The sequence below is a fragment of the Haliotis rufescens genome, unplaced genomic scaffold (assembly GCF_023055435.1).
Source record: "Haliotis rufescens isolate VD_foot unplaced genomic scaffold, xgHalRufe1.0.p SCAF_14, whole genome shotgun sequence".
Classification (NCBI taxonomy): domain Eukaryota; kingdom Metazoa; phylum Mollusca; class Gastropoda; order Lepetellida; family Haliotidae; genus Haliotis; species Haliotis rufescens.
This window is the reverse complement of record NW_025963824.1, coordinates 36,732,318-36,752,756: the sequence shown is the minus strand read 5'-3', so window position 1 is coordinate 36,752,756 and position 20,439 is coordinate 36,732,318. Positions and strand designations below refer to the sequence as shown.

Here is a 20,439-nt window from a genome sequence, read left to right as displayed (position 1 = left end):
AACTAGGCATACTTATACATTGAACCATTCCGAACATTTTTGGCAGAGCCCCCTGGTGGTAGAAAATCCAAGATGGTCGCCTACATGGCTGAAATCTCTAATGATATCAATATATACTCAATATATCATACTTCTCTGATCCATTTATACATGTACATACATATATCCATGTATATCCATAGTAATGCATGCAGAATGAATTGCAGCAGATCAGTATATCATTCAAATATAGTTTGCAGCATGGCTGAAATCTCTAATGATATCAGTCTACACTCAACACATCTTAGTTACCTGGCCAATTTATAGAAATTATCTTTGTAATGTATTTAGGAGTAATCACAACAATCCTGTATATAATTCAAACCTAGTATGCAGCACCCCCTGGTGGTGATGAAAGTCCAAGATGGCCGCCGACATGGTTGAAATCTCTTATAACTTTAGTCTATACCGATTATATCATAATTATCTGGTCAATTCATTCAATATCACAGTATCTTTTTCAGGATCAATTGTAACAATGCTTTATATAATTTAAATCTTATATGCAGCTCCCCCTGGTGACGACGAAAATCCAAGATGGCCTCCAATATGTTTTAGATTTCAGAAATTGTCTATTTCGACAGCAGATGTATACTGAACAACAAAAGTTCCTGTCAGTGTGACATTGAATAAGATTTAATGCAAATTCTGTTTTTTACCAAATCTGAAACAATTTCGGTTTGCAACATATAAAAGACTCCTGTAAGTGTTCAAATGGTTTAATTTGCCAAACTGATTTCAGAAAATGCGTGATTTCATAAAAAAAACATGAACATGCCAAAATGTCAATTTACAAATCAATAGCTTGTGTGTCTACCTCTGGTTGTGATCCAAGCAACACAGCTTCGTCCCATGGAATTGTTGGATATCTGTCCATATCTGTTGGAGCATGTTTCGAAGTTCCTGGAGTGTCTGGGAAATACGTGGTTGACGTCGAAGGCGCAGATCCATCTCAATGTGAGTCCTGGCGTTGTCATGCTGAAACGTAATGCCTGGGCCATGATGACGCAAAAACGGTAAAACAACAGGGCCGATGATCTCTTCGTGGTAGCGCTGTCCATTGAGATTTCCCTCTACCACTATCAAATGGGTCCTCACACGGTAATCCCACCCCATACCATAACGCTGCCGCCCCCGAACCGATCTTTTTCAATGACACAATGATTGACGTAACGTTCACCTCGACGCCAGTACACTCGAATCCGTCCATTGCTGTGGCTGAGGTGAAAACGAGACTCGTCGGTGAATAGAACTTGTCCCCACTGCATGGCCGTCCAGCGTAGACGCTGTCTGCACCACTGTAGACGTGCTTGACGGTGGTTTCCTGTCACGTTGACTCGATCCTGCTTCAAGCATACCAATGGCTAGCAGACGCTCATTTTCGGACTGGCGTGGCATTTCGTAATGTTGAATAATTGCGTAATTTTGTTGTTTTTCTGAGTGCTTGTTGTCAACACGATGGTAAACAATGATGGAATCCCGTTAACACACATATTTTCATACCCATTCTTGGGTAGTGAAATGCATGGGGCTTGCATAAAAGTCAACTTTTTCACGGAATTCATGCTTTTCTGTAGCAGTTGCATTTTTGTGACTTGATTTCATACATGTACTACAATATTGAAAACCAGACTTTACTTCTTTGAAAAATACACTAAAATATTGGTGTCACAAGAACTTTTGTTGTTGAGTATAGTTATCATTTGATATCTTTGGACAAAGGATAAGTTGATAAGTTTTGATATGATGAAACATGTTTAATGACATTGTATCAATTAATATGTATTGTCTATGATTTATTCTCAGCATATTATTTTATAAATAGTCTACTGAGAAATGTTCTACCTAGTTTATATTACATCACCCCAAAATGGTAAAGTTTACAAGGGTTTGCCAGACTTCTTGCAGGTGTAGTGTTAGTTTATAACACTTCTTTGTGCCTGACCAAGTGTTGTCCACTTGGGTATCTATATATTACTGCATGTCCTCTCCCAACCCCTGACTACAAGATTCTGTAGTGTGGGACGTTTGTCAAGCACCTGTCTCATACATGCATTGGTGCTGTCTTAGAGCTACCTCTTTGGGTTGAAATGTCAATTGTCTGAGATCTTCATGAACAGAGATTGTGCCTTTCTTTGACCTTCCAAATAAACCAGTGAGAAGGACTAACCGCTCATGAATCTGCGTTGTGTTGTCAGAGATATCTGCTGCTGATGGGAAAGCATTGGTGACTTTCTTGAAATACTTGACACGTATCTCAAGCATATGAATCGTTGAAGGCATGAAATAGTAACAATGTCTTTGAATTCCGTGGGCCTCTAGAAGAAACCTCTCGGCTGTTTCAGTCAATCCAACTGCACCTCCATCTCCTCTCATACTGCTATTGTATTGTTCATGTGTCTGACCTTGTGCCACACAAGAGAATGTCCGTTTAGTCTTGTGTGTCACTAATCCAATATTCGTGGTACAGCGGTGCTCGTGCTCTACTTTTAGAGGGACATATCTGTGAAATGCAAGCCATTAATATGACAAGTGATGCTGCAAACTTTTGGAAATCTGCTTTTTGAATTGCACTCACCAGGCACAATATGCAAAGTTCAAGAACAAGGGACCAGTAGTGAAACTGGCTGAGCAGCTTACTTCGGTGCACACCAGTTTCTGAAAGGATCTTCTGTGTTCGCTTCTGTTTCTTTATATCGCACATATGCCTGATGGTGTAGTAAGGTGGGTACACATGATGAAGAAACAAGCAAATCTGACTGAGGCAATTCCAGCAGCACAGATTGCAGTTATCCATCTACTTCCTTCGGGACAGTTTCTGAGAATCCTGAAAGCAACTATTTCAATATGCAAATCTACCAAACATGATAAGGAACTTCATGATATAATTCAGGACAGTTCCACTGGATTGTTTTAGCAATTGTGTATTGTGGTTTTTGGAGGCAAGCACATGCATCCGACCAGGATTCAAATGCTCAATACCCTTTTCTACCACATTAATTGAATGCTGTATCATAGCAACAGAGTGTGCACATTCTGGAACATTGGCATATGTGCAATTGTTTTTGGAGGCTATGTTTGTCTTGTTTTCCCAGTACTTCCTTAATGTGATATGACCAGTTTTACTCATGGTCAGGCATTGTGTTAACAGTATCTACATCCCTGGTGAAAGTTCCATTTAATTGAGGCCCATAATAACCCATCCTGCTAAAACAGGATGGGGGTACATAAGTATATACTGTGGGCTGTTTGGAAATTGTTTTCCTTGCTTGTTTGATTTCTTCAGCCAAAAGAACAACATGTCCTCTTCAGCTGTTGGACGCTGCTGCAATAGTGAAATGCTTGTACCATGAAGTGGATATCTTGCTGTTCTAGAGCAGGGATTATGACAGATGTTATCTTTTGAGAATGTTGGTGGGTATACCACACCTTCGTCTTCATAAACACCAAGAACTGTGCTATATCTGTTGAAATGCACAAACTCACATTGTGAAATGTGTCAACAAGATCACGTTTTCTTCTTTAATACCAAGTAAACTGGGACTTATATTTCTCGGTCTCAGTGGTGTCTTTGTGTTGATGAGCTGGTGCACCGAGAATTCATGCTTTGAAGACAAGATGTTCTGAGATACATCAAACTACGTTTACAACAAACATGCTTATAACGAACTGGCGGATATAACGAACTGTTTTCTTGGTCCAAGTCATTTGCTGTATATATGGTGTATATATGTTTATAACGAACTACGGTTACAATGAACTAAAATTAGTGGTCTCTTTGAGTTTGTTATATCCGTAGTTTACTGTAGTTTGGAATGCTTGAGGATTGTTTTTTTATACCTGGTCCTACAAATTTCTTACTGACTAGGGCTTTCAAAGAGGTAGGTACATACTGTTTTACTGTTTATTGCAGTCAGAAGGAAATGTTCCACTGAAAGTTTGTTTCAACCTTAAATCACGCCTGCGGAAAAATGTTGCTCGTTTAGTTAGCCTTAATGATTCAGAATGAAAAAGGCATATTTCAGTGCTGGTCCAATATCTTTATCACATTCCAAGTTCAGTTACAGAATTTTAACCAAGTTCATGCAGTCTAATATATTCCCCAGATCTGGGGATACAAATTTTGCTTCAAATGAATGAATTTTAGTACCAAAAGCTTATAGATTCAGTAAAGCATTACTTGGAATTGTTTTAAAGCCAGATTTGATTGAAATGATTATAATGAGCAAATGATACTGATATAGTGGACAAACATTTGACATTTTTTGAAGATTACGTCATTTTGGCGGCCATCTATGATTTTCTTCGTCACCAGTGGGCGCTGCATATTAGATCTTAATTATATACAACATTGTTGCAATTAATTTTACATAAATGACTAAAATTGACAAAATTATGATGATATATTGAATATAAATTGACGTCATAAGAAATTTTAACCATTTTGGCGGCCATCTTGGATTTTCTACCAGCAGGTGGCGCTGCTGAGGTAGATCCATATCTAGTTGTGTTCGGAATGGTTCAATGTGGAAGTGTGCCAAGTTTGGTGCTTTTAACCCAAAGTGGACTATTTTGACTAAAATCCAGGCTTACCCGCCCCACTAACAACAATGCAACATATCGATAGTGAAGCTTTTCTATTCCAATCAGGATGAAGTTTTCAAAAGCCACCCCGAAAACCCCATTCACGGCAGCTTTAAGGTCATCATTGTCGTCATAGGTCTTTCCAGGAAGGTGTTCTTTCAGTTTAGGAAACCAGGTCTGGCGACTATCAAGCTCTTTGAATTCACATTAGTGCACAGCAGCCTTTGCAAGTCGAGAGGTGTGAGAAGAGGTATTGCCTTAAAGCAGTAGTCAGCATTCCTTGAGCTTTTCTTTGATAGAATCATTCAGGCGATGAAGCAAATCAGCATAGTAGGCACCGGTAATCGTCTTTTGACTTTCTAGGTAATCAACAAGGATCACATCCTTTGCATCCATAACTTTCTTCACTGATCTTGAATGCTTAAAATTTTTTCGTGCCGGGAAATGGTCAAGTAGCCTAGTGGTTAAAGCGCTCACTCGTCATGCTGAAGACCCGGGTTTGATTCACGACATGGGTACAATGTGTGAAGCCCATTTCTGGTGATATTGCTGGAATATTGCTATAAGTGGCATAAAACCTCACTCACTCACTCACTCTCTTTGGAGCCGGAGAAGTGGAATGGTGCCATTCCATGGACTGACGTTTTGACTGGGGATCACAGTGGTAGACCCGTTTCATCTCCCATTACTAATCTCTGTTTGAATTTGATGAAATCTTACTCATTAGCTCTCAATTTTCTCCCGCAATTTCAGTTCTGTTTTCCATAAGATAAGAATTTAGACACTTTGGCACCCAAGAGCAGATATTTGTCTGTAAATGTTCATGAATAATACTTTCAGTGGATCCATGGCTTAGACGTTTATCTTTTCCAAGTTCAGCAATGGTAATACGTTTTTCTGACAGTATAAGTTTTTTCTATCTCCTTGATTGAATCTTTATTGATGGCGGACGCCCAGACCTCGGGTCATCATCAAGGCTTGTTCTCCCAGCCTTAAACATAGCTGCCCAACGTTTAACAGTTAAATAGATAGAGCACTTATCCCATACGCTTGTGACATGCGGTTATGAATTTCTTGGGTTGTGCTTTTCTCTCAAGTAAAAATTCTTGATGTCTGCTCGGTAAACGTTCTTTTCCATTTCTGTGTCCATTTGGATCCCTATGACGTTCAACTGGCTGCCACAATTAAACAAACAGCCTCAACAGACTAAATACACTTGCAATGACCTACTCAAACAATAGAATACATTGACTAGTTCACTTTGTTTATGGGCCCATAGTTGAAAGTTATTCAGGCTTAGAACTTTGTGAACTATGGTTCAAGTAAAAAATGTGAGCATATCATGCCCCATCAGTTGCATTCGTCACAAACACATGCGAAGGCAAGTCAATTGGTCACCTGAAAAACAACAACACGGGAACATATGGTACAACATTTTGTTACAAACCGCGGTGACCACAGATACAGGTACATATCTATCTTCAGAGGTTCGGGACAACTTGCCGAAAATGAAAGCAAATGCAGGAGTTCTTGCATGATATCAAGAAGGACGCACCTAAATGCAGTTTAGAAGTGTCTAGGGAAGCAGCACCTCCCGACGTCAGTGATACAACAAGTGGAATTGTAGCGGACACAGACCTTTTCTCAACGCATTTTACTATTAAAGATGTGAACGACGTCATCTTCATGGACGTCATTTTATGGTTCAGATTCGGATTCAGAGATATCAACATAATATATTAGTGTGGTTGTTTTGTGGTTAGACACTGCCTCAACACAAACACCTTTTGTCTCGAAAAGCAATAATTTCTTTTTCATGACATCCAACATGTCCCTTAAACACATTTATTTATATACAACTTGAGCCAAAATATTATTTTCAAATGTATTCTGGATCAATGGATGGTTTATTTTTTTTAAAGTAAAGTGGTTTCGGGGTGTCATCGTAACGATCGTCACTGGACGCATATACCACCCAAAGTGTTGACCATATAGTATCATGCATCACACAGAGTTTAATTGACTTTCTGGTAAATGTTATTTTTTAACTGGTTTAGGACTACCATATATATTATTTTAAACACAAGAAGATATCCAAGACGGACACATATACAGATGTGTTTAATTTGTAGACCATAAGAAAAAAATATTATAAATGATGAATGTATCAATTTCATCTCCCAAAGGGAAGATTGGGGTTAATACTTCACAGTCATCAAGATATGTCCGCTAGAAGTGGGCATTATCAATACGATTGATTCCATGTTACACTCAAAAGGCGGAGTTCATCTTGCAAGGATGTCGGAGCTGTTGTCGGGAAAATGTCGGGCTCATTGCTGGTCTCCGTTATGTGGAAGGCAAATGTAAACCAGCATCACATGCACGATAGCACAACATATAGGCGACATAAATTTGTCACGAAACTACTATGCCTTATAATTTCATGGTCGATTTTGGACTGTGTTCCATCCGTCAGCCCATAATCCCAATCCGTCCAATCATTGAATTGAAACAAAAACATCCATGATGGCAGCTACTGATGTTGGCGGCACGTTCCATAAAGGATGACGACATATACGGGGAATTTGAATTCACCTGACAACATCACACATAAAATAAGCCCAGCAATAATCATAATATAAAAATGTCAATGCACGAGAATATCCAGTCTCAATTTTCATACAGATTACATCAGGTGTAAAAGATAAGATAGCCGCGATAATTATATGAATGGATCACCGAAAATCTGTGATGACACCAGGTCCTTGCGAAAAGGCGTTGCATGTCCTGGCTTACCGGTAGCTCTAAAATAATCATATGACGGACAAAAAACATCCAGTCACATGATGACACATTTACTCGTTCTGTTAAAACTAAAAACGATTTGTTAATTTTGCAATTCTGCTGCTTATAAGTAAAGGAGAAACGTTTGAATAAGTGTTCGTTTTGCAACAGTGGTTTGCACTTGCAGTTTTAATGTCTCAGCCCGAACATCTTTTTTGTTTGTTGATTCAGCTTAATTGAGAAATGCTACTGAGTTTATTGAGTCAGTTATGCACCTAATAAACATGGGCACATATGGTACAAATCAGAATAAGGAATTCCATCGCACATAATTCTTTTCACTGATGCGTAAAAATTAGAAATGTCATCCGCATGTCTTCCATAAAACGTTTTTGGCTGCTTTTCTGAGGCCTTGAAGTTAGTAAACGTGACCAAACAACTCTCGTAGAAATCATTGCAGAAAGGGCATGCTCGAATGTCCCTCAAAACGTATGAAATGTAGACACCAAAGGCTTAAGCTGATCGAATATTGCTGGACATAAAGAGACAGTTGCCTGTTGGAAAGTTGAAGTCGTCCGTCTTGTCATACAGTCCACCATAGTTTTTTTTAAAGCTTCACAGAGGCCTTGAATGTTGTTATCTTAATCAAACAACCTTTGAGCAACAGAGTCGTACGATGCTCTTTAAAAGGTTTGTAGTAAGAACCTGCTGAAATATCTCTCAAAATTGTGAAGTGTAGACATCAAAGGCTGGAGGTGCTTGAATATTGCCCGAAGGGAAAGTTGACCATCGTATATTTTTCTGGTACCACCGTTGTCTGCACCCTTATCTGCGCCTATAGTTACTTCTGTTGTTCCTGCAGACAATCGTTAAATAAAAGCTACAGAACTCGTTCTATAGCCACAATATATCCCCACCAAAAGCCGAGGCGACTGCACGATCCCAATTGTGTCATGAGCATGTCTTTATCAATCACTATCCAATAATGATCATACCGAAAGGTGAGCCTATCCTGCCCCACCAGTTGCACCCGTCACAAACAAATGCAAAGGCAAGTCAATTGTTCATCTGACAATAACACAGGAATATATGGGGCTGCTGGAATATTGCTCCATATTAAGGTAAAGTTGACTATTCCTCTTGTCTTGCGGAGAGTATTTTTACCTCTGAGTCTTTATGCTTTCTTTTTCGATATAACTGAAACGTTAAACGTCTTGGCCGAATGACATTGTTTGGACTTTGCCAATCCAAGCTGAAATTCTGATTCACATGCATAAAGAAACACATCAGCAAGACGGGGATGCCTACTTCTTGCCTAAATGTTTTACATTCACATTGTACATGGATGTTATCAATCAGGCTGACTGACTAAGTATGGTTTTACGCCACGTTTAGCAATAATTCAGCAATATCACGGCGGGGGACACCAGAAATGGGCTTCACATATTGTACCGGGAATCGAACCCCGGTCTTCGGCGTGACGAGCGAACGCTTTAACCACTAGGCTACCCGACCACCCCTTATCAATCAGAACATCAAACGTTTTGCATATTGTTTTCTCAGTAAAGTGACATATGCTTTCATTATTGACAAATTGTCTTGAACCTCTGATGATCGATATGTAACCGTATCTGTGGTATATAAATGTATAATAGGATATGATAATGCTCATGGTATAGGCAGAATTGTACTAAGCTTGTCTTTTAGAGGAGATTTCTGGTGAATATGGAAAGGGTTTTATCGCTTTTATTTCAATATCCCTTTCTTCTTTACAGTCTAAATAACATTCTCAGAAAATACACCTAACATGTCCTTGTCATTTTGATAATTTGGTAACATGCACACTATTTTCAGAGTTTTGGACAAGGGAGGACTCACCATGATTGACAGTAGCACAGCAGAAGCTCATTCGTCTAAGGATCACAGACACCCAGACGAATTACTTTCAAGTAAGTATTTTGCTAAAAGTAAAACCTATTTAACATGTTTAAGGATTGACTGTGTATTATTTTCAGTTCTTACAAAAGTGTGCAGATCGGTTTTTCGATTCATACCTCAATGAAACGAAAATAATACAAGTCAATGCTTATAATTAAATTTGACACCTTTAAACATGTTTTATCTGCAATAAACCAAAAACAGCTGTATATATCAAAGCAGACAAATAATGACGAGATTTATAAACATTCCGTGTGTAAAAATGGGGACACCTCGGTTTGCCGGCACCTATTGTTCTGGGTTAAAAATTACCCAACCATTACTGACAAGTGTACAATAGAGGGATTATGAGGATTAAAAAGGGATTTAAAAGAGGGCAACATCACTTTCGTTATTTTATTTCTCATGTACATACAGCATACATTATAAATCATACATGTGTTCATACATACAAAATATATAAACTTAAAGTCGGAAATTAAATTAATTATTTACACTTCACATACATTTTAACTCACAAACCAATTAATCTTGCCACAGAATCAGCATATTCTGTTGGTGACTTGAGCCCTGCCAACACCTCCTGCTTTTCACTCTCAATACCGCTATCCACATTGCGGTACTTCCTCCTCTTTGGAGGAAGTCGACCACCAGCCTGGATTTGCAGGAGCAGTGACTCTACAAAACACTGTTCTTTTTTATGTCAATGAATTTGAATATATTTGGATGGCTAGGCCCCTGTTTGCCTAGCTTACCATGCCAGCCTTCAAAATTGTTTGTGGTTCTGGAACCCACTGTCTTGAAGTGGTTCCACATGCTGCGACCATCACTCTCCATCCACTGTTCAGTAACATAATGTGCAAACCTCAGCACCCTTGGATCGTCAAAGTTTGCTTCTTCTAGGGCTGCCATCCACACATCGATCTTTGATGGGGCTAGGGGAATGTGCAGGTTTGCTGTTTCATTCTTTCTCGGCCTTCGGACTCAAAGAGTTGTTTGGACAGCGAATATCATGAATTTCGCTTAATGTCCTGTCCTGTAATATTGGGATTCCCCGACATTCCGTAGTAATAAAAGTAGTCCGCCTCGGTGGGCTTGGCTTAATGCTTTGCATTCAGTGGAAAATGAATGCAATAACACGTGACCAATTCAGCTGATCAGAATGCAAGAATTTCAGTGAACACAACGAAAATTTAATTATAAAAAGAACAACATTTATATAAACACTCAACATAACTATTGAAGGGTCACCCATATAGTTTAGAACGAAACAATTGAAGTTCTCCTATTCAAACCTCAAACTAATAATGATCCAAACCCCAGTTGTTAAAGACCACAAATGTGAATGTTTGTGGCTGTATTTGAACAATATTCGAACCATGGTAAATAATGCAGGAGGAGGTAAACACAAATTTAAACATTGTGTTCATGGTCACAAAATCGTATCACCCCAACAGTAGCTGCATGTGCAAATCAGAGTACTGACACGTGGTTTAAAACCCAATTAACAGTAGCGAATGATAGGACACGCGTGTGTCCATGCGTCGATTTTTGAGGGATGAAAATCGTGGCAGAGCTATTTGGCTCCAAACTGGAAACAGTCAACGTCAGGTGGTTACACACTTTATCATCACCCAGAGTGTGATTAGGGAGGCCGTGGCAGCAGTACCAGGCCACTGGAACAGTTGCCTATGGTCAAAGACCAGGTTGTCCTTGGGTCAGAACACAGAGGTACCTTGTGAACCTTGCCTTTACTTACCGATTTCTTACGTCACGTCAGATAAGTGATGAACACTTTAACGTCAATAATGTCCGCATTAGCCACGCCACCGTACGAAGCAGATTGCGTTCTGCTGGTCTCTGTTCTCGACGTCATCAGCGTTGGAATCTATGTCAGTGGTCATCAGTGCTGTTTACTGATGAAATTTAATCTGTCTTCTGATGATGGCCGTAGACGAGTACACAGACGGCAACATAAACATTTTCATAATGCTACTGTAGTAGCGCATAATCCATTTGGGGATGGTTATAATGGTCTGGGTGGCATTACAGCTACTGCAAGGACACGATTACACGTTGTTGTTGGAAATCTCACTTCACAACGCTTTAGAGACGGAGCAAGCCAGTCTGCTCCGGGAGTAGAAAGCCCTGCCTCAGGCTGTGATTATGAACCTGATCAGGTGCATAGAGGGAATCAGAAGTGTGGGAGTGGGCGTGGGGAGGGGGTGAGGGTGAGGGGGTGAGGGTTATGACTCTCTACACACGTCCTGTGTGTTACAGCAGTTTATGTGAACATGATGCTGTTGGATACCTATTGAACTGTTTAAATCAACAGTGACCTACTGAAAAAACTCTTAAACACAACCTACAATCACCGATCTCTTCCATTTTTCTCCTCCAAATTCCAAATGCAGGCTATTGCAATATCAATGTTGATGTTACATGTGCTCACTGCAGTGAGAATACTCATGTAACAGAAGATTGTGACGATAATTACAAAAATGCATCAACTGCACAGGGAGTCACCCATCCTACTCAAAAGAGAATATTACAAGGAATATTAGTTTTGCTGACACCAAAAAACTTGATGTTCACCCCCAAGAACCAAATGAATCTTTTGCCTCCACTACTAGAATACCCTCTGATACAACTGTAAAGTAACCACATCGCCTGTAACCACTTCAATTCACTGTCAGACAGACTTAAAAACTACATGTATTGGTAATTAGTTTTGTAATCTACTGCTCTGTTACAGAAATTCCAACCTACGGCAGCTCTGTTCAAGGTGCAACGGCTAAAAGAAGGATATCGGGTAAGTAATTGTTTTGGGTGAGATCACTGATAATCCCGAACCAATATATTGACAGTTGCTAAAGAATAAATGATGAGTAATCGAGTCAGTTGGGTTTAACACTGCTTTGAACAGCCAGTGTAATGTGTGAGGAAATCCCGAAGTGATGTAGGTTTAAGACGTTTACCACTTTGGTGAAACAAACCTACAAACATAATCTCGGCGACCCGGAATTCGAACCAACACTTATAGGTATTTGACGTGCCCAAGGGGCGCAACTCTGCAAGGTGAATTCCGGCGTCTGGGCCACCCATGACCCCATACACATGAATAAGAAAATACTTTGATTTCAACGTAATTATCACCACAAAAGATCTGTCCTACATTAAGGCACATCATTTCATGGCTGTGAAATAAAACGGTGAATTGTTTTTCTGCATGATACAGAAGTGGATAGAAACCAAATGATGCAAGATGAAGACAAGGTGAAGAGGAAGTTCTTGCATAAAATCAGCTTAGAAGTGTCCAGGGAAGCAGCACCTCCCGACGTCGGTGATACAACAAGCGGAATTGTAGCAGACGTGGATGATTTGTCCGATGATTTGTCCGATGATATGTCCTACCAGTCTTCAACGCATTTGACTAAAGATGTGAAGGACGTAGATCTCTGGGTTGAGAAGTCATCTTCATGGACATCATACATGTCATATAGTGTTTCAGATTCAGAGACATCAGCGTAAGTTGAACAACTCTAAACTATTTATGTTCACGGTAATATTATTTTGGACCCATACCTGTATGTTTTTTTTGTTTTGTTGTTCGAAAAACGCCTCAACACAAACATCTTTTTTCTTGGAAAGCAATAACACAACTTTTTTTATGACATCGAGCATGTCCATTGAACACATTTATAACTTGAGCCAAAATATTGTTTTCAAATTAATTTTTACAAGAAAAGTGTTGAATTATTTTGATGTAACTTATCTATTTACTGTTTTCTGTATGTACTAAGACAAACTGTGATATTTTCAGGATGTCATCTTCAAGATCGTCACACGAGGAGAGTACACATATACCACCGTAAGTGTTGACTACAGAGTATCATGCATCAAACAGTTAAAGTTAAATTGACTTTCTAGTAAATGTTGTATTTGAATTATGGTTTAGCACTTACTAATATATATATATATATTTAAATACAACAATGACAAATGTACAGAGGTGATTCATTTCTGGACTTCCATAACAATAAAAGATATGAGAAATCCTGAATGTATCTATCTCATCTCCTAGAGGCAAGATGAGGGTTAACATTTCATCAAAGTCACTAACTTGCATCTCACATGTGTGTCTGTTACAAGTGGGTATCAGTGGGTCAATATTACATGCAACCAATGGTCATCTTGGGTATCCTGTCACACTCTACTGGAGTAACAAGCGCGAGTTTTGGGAGCTATTGACGGGTAAAAATCAGGCGTATTGTTGATCTATGTAGCGTGCACGATCGCAAGATAGTACAATAAGCGACATAATTTTTGTTTCTTTGTACGATAATACTGTCCCTAACATCGGCATTTTTTTTAAATGCGTTCAGTCCTCCACAGTAACCACCCCCCTTACCATCATTGAATACCACCACAGAAGGCATGGTGGCAACCATGGATGCCGACGGTACGTTGACTGCCAAGTCTCAATACTCGACCTCGCCCTCGTCTAAGTATAGGTTGATTCAGGATCCGGCGATCGCCTGAAATAAAATCACACTTGAAATCAATGATCATAATATTAAACGCCAATGACAGAGAATAAAAGGAAGGTAAAAGGCAACATAGCGCTGATAATTATAAGAATTAATCACTAAAAATCAGTGATGACCAAAAGTGTTCGAGAAAGAGGTCAGCATGTCCTGCCCTACCCGTAGCATCCGCTTCTGAAACAATCAAGTAATGGACAGGCAATCCAGTCATATGATTGCACATCTACTAATTTTGCTGATACGTTAATTTTGAATCACGTCTGCTGTGTACAAGTGCAACGATTCTGCTAATTATAGGTGAAGAAGAAACTCCGTCACAGAAATATATTCGTTTTGCCCGAACATTTCCTTGTTGATGACTCGGCATAGGCATTATTTCAGCCATATCATAATTGATGAATGCTACTGAGCTAATGATGAAACTCGAGGACTTCAGGCAAAGACAAATCCATTGTACGAGGGCTGGTAAAAAAGTTCTGAGCCTAACAAACAAAATAGTGGGGAGGTGAAAGCTAACATGGCTGAAATCTCTAATGATATCAATATATACTCAATATATCATACTTCTCTGATCCATTTATACATGTACATATATCCATAGTAATGCATGCGGAATGAATTGCAGCAGATCAGTATATCATTCAAATATAGTTTGCAGCACCGCTGGTGGTAGAAAATCCAAGATGGCCGAAAGCATGGCTGAAATCTCTAATGATATCAGTCTACACTCAACACATCATAGTTACCTGGCCAATTTATACACATTATCTTTGTAATGTATTTAGGAGTTATCACAACAATCCTGTATATAATTCAAACCTAGTATGCAGCACCGCCTGGTGGTGATGAAAGTCCAAGATGGCCGCCGACATGGTTGAATTCTCTGATAACTTTAGTCTATACTCATCATATCATAATCATCTGGTCTATTCATCCAATGTATCACAGTATCTTTTTCAGGATCAATTGCAACAATGCTTTATAAAATTCAAATCTTATATGCAGCTCCCTCTGGTGATGGCGAAAATCCAAGATGGCCTCCAATATGTTTTAGTTTCAGAAATTGTCTATTTCTACAGCAGATGTATAATGAAAAATAGAAGTTTCTGAGACATTGAATAAGATTTAAAGCAAAGCTCTGTTTTTACTAAATCTGAAACAATTTCGGTTTGCATCAGATAAAAGACTCCTGTAAGTGTTCAAATGGTTTAATTTGCCATACTGACTTCAGAAAAATGCATGATTTCATAAAAAAAACCATGAACATGCCAAAATGTCAATTTACAAATCAATAGCGTGTGTCCACCTCTGGTTGCGATGTAAGCAACACAGCTTCATCCCATGGAATTGACCAAGCGTCGCACAAAGTCCTGTGGGATATCTGTCCATATCTGCTGGAGCATGTTTCGAAGTTCTTGGAGTGTCTGTGGAAAATGTGGTTGACGTCGAAGGCGGCGATCCATCCCAATGTGAGGCCGGGCGTTATCATGTTGAAAGGTTATGCCTGGGCCATGACAATGCAAAAACGGTAGAACAACAGGGCCGATGATCTTGTCGTGGTAGCGCTGTCCATTGAGATTTCCCTCTACCACTATCAAACGGGTCCTCTGTCTTGCTGTTATCCCACCCCATACCACAACGCTGCCGCCCCCGAACCGATCTTTTTCCATGACACAATGATTGACGTAACCTTCACCTCAACGTCCGTACACAATCCGTCCATCGCTGTGGCTGAGGTGAAAACAAGACTCAGTGAAATAGAACTTGTCCCCACTGCATGGCCGTCCAGCGTAGACGCTGTCTACACCACTGTAGTCGTGCTGGCAAACCTTAAACTTTACCATTTTGGGGTGATCTAATATAAACTAGGTAGAACATTTCTCAGTAGACCATTTATAAAATAATATGCTGAGAATAAATCATAGACAATACATATTGATTGATACAATGTCATTTAAAATGTTTCATCATATCAAAACTTATCAACTTATCCTTTGTACAAAGATATCAAACGATAACTATATTCAACAACAAAAGTTCCTGTGACACCAATATTTTAGTGTATTTTTCAAACAAGTAAAGTTTGGTTTTCAATATTGTAGTACATGTATGGAATCAAGTCACAAAAACGCAACTGCTACAGAAAAGCATGCATTCCATGCAAAAGTTGACTCTTATGCAAGCCCCATGCATTTCACTACCCAAGAATGGGTATAAACATGTGCGTTAACGGGATTCCATTTGCATTGGTATGCTTGAAGCAGCATCGAGTCAACATGATGTTGCAAGACAATTTAACGTCCACAGAAACACCAATTGGTGTATATGGCAACGTTGGCAACAGACAAGTGCAGTCAGAGACCATCCTCGGAGTGGCAGGCCACGTGTAACCAATAATCGACAAGACAACTGGATTCGAACACACCTAAGAAATCGATTCCAGCCAGCAACAGTGACTGCAAGAAGCATCCCTGGCCTTCTATGAATATCTTCACAAACCGTACGTTGTTGCCTCAGATGTGCAGGGACTGTCAACAGAAGACCCACCAGACGTCCCATTTTGACTTGAAACCACCGTCAAGCACGTCTACAGTGGTGCAGACAGGGTCTACGCTGGACGGCCATGCAGTGGGGACAAGTTCTATTCACTGACGAATCTCGTTTTCACCTCAGCCACAGCGATGGACGGATTCGAGTGTACCGACGTCGAGGTGAACTTTACGTCAATCATTGTGTCATGGAAAAAGGGGGGATGGTTGGCCTAGTCGTCTAAGGCGCCACGATTCGCTGTGCAGAGTTGCGTCCCTTGGCCATGCCAGAAACCTATGATTGTGGGTTCGAAACCCAGTACGCCCAGATTATGTTTCTAGGTTTGTCAGCACCATACCCGTGCTCGTGGGTTTCACCGAAGTGGTAAACGTCTGAGACCTGCATCACTTCGGGCTTTCCACCGACATTAAGCTGACATGCCGCGATATAACTGGAATAGTGTTTAAAGCGGCGTTAAATGCAACTCACTCACTCACTCATGGAAAAAGATCGGTTCGGGGCAGCAACGTTATGGTCTGGGGTGGGATAACAGCAAGACAGAGGACCCGTTTGATAGTGGTCGAGGTAAATCTCAATGGACAGCGCTACCACGACTAGATCATCGGCCCTGTTTTTCTACCGTTTTTGCGTCCTCATGGCCAAGCATTACCTTTCAATATGACAACGCCCGGCCTCATATTGCTCGACTTGTTCAGGATTCTCTTCAACAAAACAACATGAATGTCATTCTCCGCCACTAGTAGGCGCTGCATATTAGATCTTAATTAAATATACAACATTTAAGTTTACATAAATGACCAAAACTGACAAAATAATGATGATATATTGAATATAAATTGACGTCATAAGAGATTTAACAATTTTGGCGGCCATCTTGGATTTTCTACCACCAGGTGGCGCTGCTGAGGTGGAGCTTTATCTAGTACTGTTCGGAATGGTTCAATGTAGAAGTGTGCCAAGTTTGGTGCTTTTAAACCAAAGTGCACAATTTTGACTAAAATCCTGCCTTAACTGCCCCACTAAAACCAACAGTTGTTTTTAATTTTATTTTTCAAAATAATCTCCCTGCTTTTCAATATCGATAGTGAAGCTTTTCAATTCCAGTCAGGAAGAAGTTTTCTAGAGCCACCCCATTCACGGCAGATTTAAGATCATTGTTGGCGTCATAGCGCTTTCCAGGAAGGTTATCTTTCAGTTCAGGAAACCAGGTCTGGCGAGTATCAAGCTCTTCGAAACCACATTACCGCACAGCAGCCTTTGCAAGTCGAGAGGTGTGAGATGAGGCATTGCCTTAAAGCAGCAATTAGCATTCCTCGCGCTTTTCTTTGATAGAATCTCTCAGGCGATGAAGCAAATCAGCATAGTAGGCACCAGTAATCGTCTTTTGACTTTCTAGGTAATCAACAAGGATCACACCCATTGGATCCATAACTTTCTTCACTGATCTTGAATGCTTAAATTTCTTTCTTGCTGGGGAATGGTCAAGTAGCCTAGTGGTTAAAGCGTTCGCTCATCATGTCGAAGACCCGGGTTTGATTCCTGACATGGGTACAATGTGTGAAGCCCATTTCTGGTAATATTGCTGGAATATTGCTATAAGCGGCGTAAAACCTCAATCACTCACTCTCTTTGGAGCCAGAGAAGTGGAATGGTTCCATTCCATAGATTGACGTTTTGACTCGGAATCATAGTGGTAGACCCGTTTCTTCTCCCGTTACTAATCTCTGTTTCAATTTGATGAAATCTTACTCAATATTAGCTCTTAATTTTCTCCCGCAATTTCAGTTCTGTTTTCCAAAAGATAAGAATTTACACTTTGGCACCTAACGAGCAGATATCTTATTCGTCTGTAAATGTTCATGAATAATGCTTTCAGTGGATCCATGGCTTAGACGTTTATCTTTTCCAAGTTCAGCATTGGTTATATGTCTATCTGACAGTATAAGTTTTTCCTATCTCCTTGATTGAATCTTTATTGATGGGGGACGTCCAGACCTCAGGTCATCATCAAGGCTTGTTCTCCCAGCCTTAAACACAGCTGCCCAACGTTTAACAGTTAGGACCGCCTCCGTGGTCTTGTGGTAGAGCGTCCACCCGGAGAGCGGAAGGTCCAGGGTTCGATCCCGGGCCGCGTCATACAAAAAGACGTTAAAAGATTGTACTTGTTGTTACCCTGTCTGGCGCTCGGCATTAAGGGGCTAAAACAAGGACTGGTCGGCTCGGAGTCAGTATACTGTGTCTGAGTGGGGTATTCATGTTAAACTGCGGCATGGTATCTCAGTGAGCTAGCACTATAAATCGGCATCAGTCCGGACTAGTACAAGCAGCCACACACACACATACACGTGCATGCACGTCGCTATATAAGTGCAATAATCTTGGACGCGACGTTAAACCCAATTTCACCTCACCTCACCTTTAACAGTTAGAGCACTGGTAGAGCACTTGGTTATGCGGTCATGAATTTCTTGGGTTGTGCTTTTCTATGAAGTAAAAATCTTGATGACCGCTCGGTAAACGTTCTTTTCCATTTCTGTGTCCATTTGGATCCCTATGACGTTCAACTTGCTGCCACAAATAAACAAACGGCCAAATACACAACAGACCAAATACACGTGCAATGACCTACTCAAACAATGAAGTGCATTGACTAGTTCACTTTGTTTATGGCCCATAGTTGAAAGTTATTCAGGCTTAGAACTTTGTGACGAGCCCTCGTAACCAAAACAACATGGGAACGTATGGTTCAAGTAAAAATGTGAGCATATCGTGCCCCACCAGGTGCATCGGTCACAAACACATGCGAAGGCATGTCAATTGGTCACCTGAAAAACAACACGGGGACATATGGTACAACATTGTTACAACCGCGGTGACCACAGATACAGGTACATATCTATCTTCAGAGGTTCGGGACAACTTGCCGAAAATGAAAGCAAATGCTTTCTGAAGTTTACTTAGAAAACAATATTTGAAATGCTGCTCTCATTGAGAACATCCAGGTGGGTTTGGAGGTAAGACATATCGTAAGAAGCAGGCATCCCCATGGACACCAATTGTGCTCCGTTTCTTGCTGATCTGTTTCTTTATGCATATGAATCGGAATTAGGAGACTTTGGGGTACTATAGAGCATGCTCTTCCACGGACTTTTCAAAGGGCGTCACATGTTTTATGGGAGATACTTGGAAGACATTTCCAAATTTGACGCATCATTGAAACCAAATGATGTCCAATGCAATTCCCAATTTTGACATGTAACATATGCTCCTGTATTTTCAAGGGTGACAATTGATTTGCCTTTGCATGTATTTGTAACGAGTGCCACAGATGGGCAGGATACGCTCACCTTTTCGCTAACACCTTGTATCATAAACATAAATATGAACATAAACATCACACGTGTCAAAACCTCGTGGGTTATCCTGGGCACGTGACTTCGTTCAAATGTGCCTCTGTTCACAAATGTGGGAATGGGTACCTGATATGTTAGATGGATGTAAATCCCAGCAGCGCCCGTACGCAGCATGAGCTGTACACTCGCCAGGGAGTTGAGAATGTATACGGATCCAATGGTCGGGAACGATTAATCCGCATTTCAGCTGATACTAATATCTTGATAAGTGTGATATATAAATGTATTATATAAATAATAATGCTCACGATATCATGGATATAGTCAGAACTGACTTTGCTTTTAGGAGAGATTTCTTTTGAATATGGAAAGGGATCTTTCGCTATTATTTCATAACTCTTTCTTTTTAACAGTCCAAGTTGCAAGTTGACACACTGGTCTTTGTTATTGTGATAGCTCAGTGACATGCACACTATTTTCAGAGTATTGGAAAAGAAAGGGGTCATCAAGATCGACAGTAGACCAGCAGCAGTTGACCAAGGGATATTAACTCCGAAACGTAAGTATTTTGCTAATGGTCAACCCTATCTATAAATCCATTTATACATTGAATATGGAGATAGTAATGAAGGTTGTATCCACTT

The 20,439-nt window shown here is 40.2% G+C and overlaps 1 long non-coding RNA gene across 1 annotated transcript; it reads left to right on the top strand.

Annotated features, from left to right (window-relative positions):
* The first annotated feature begins 12,843 nt into the window (after positions 1–12,843).
* LOC125379175 lies at positions 12,844–20,324 on the top strand. Its single transcript, XR_007220638.1, has 3 exons — positions 12,844–12,872; positions 13,169–13,216; positions 20,278–20,324. It is a non-coding gene; the product is annotated as an uncharacterized LOC125379175 (long non-coding RNA).
* Positions 20,325–20,439: the final 115 nt, after the last annotated feature.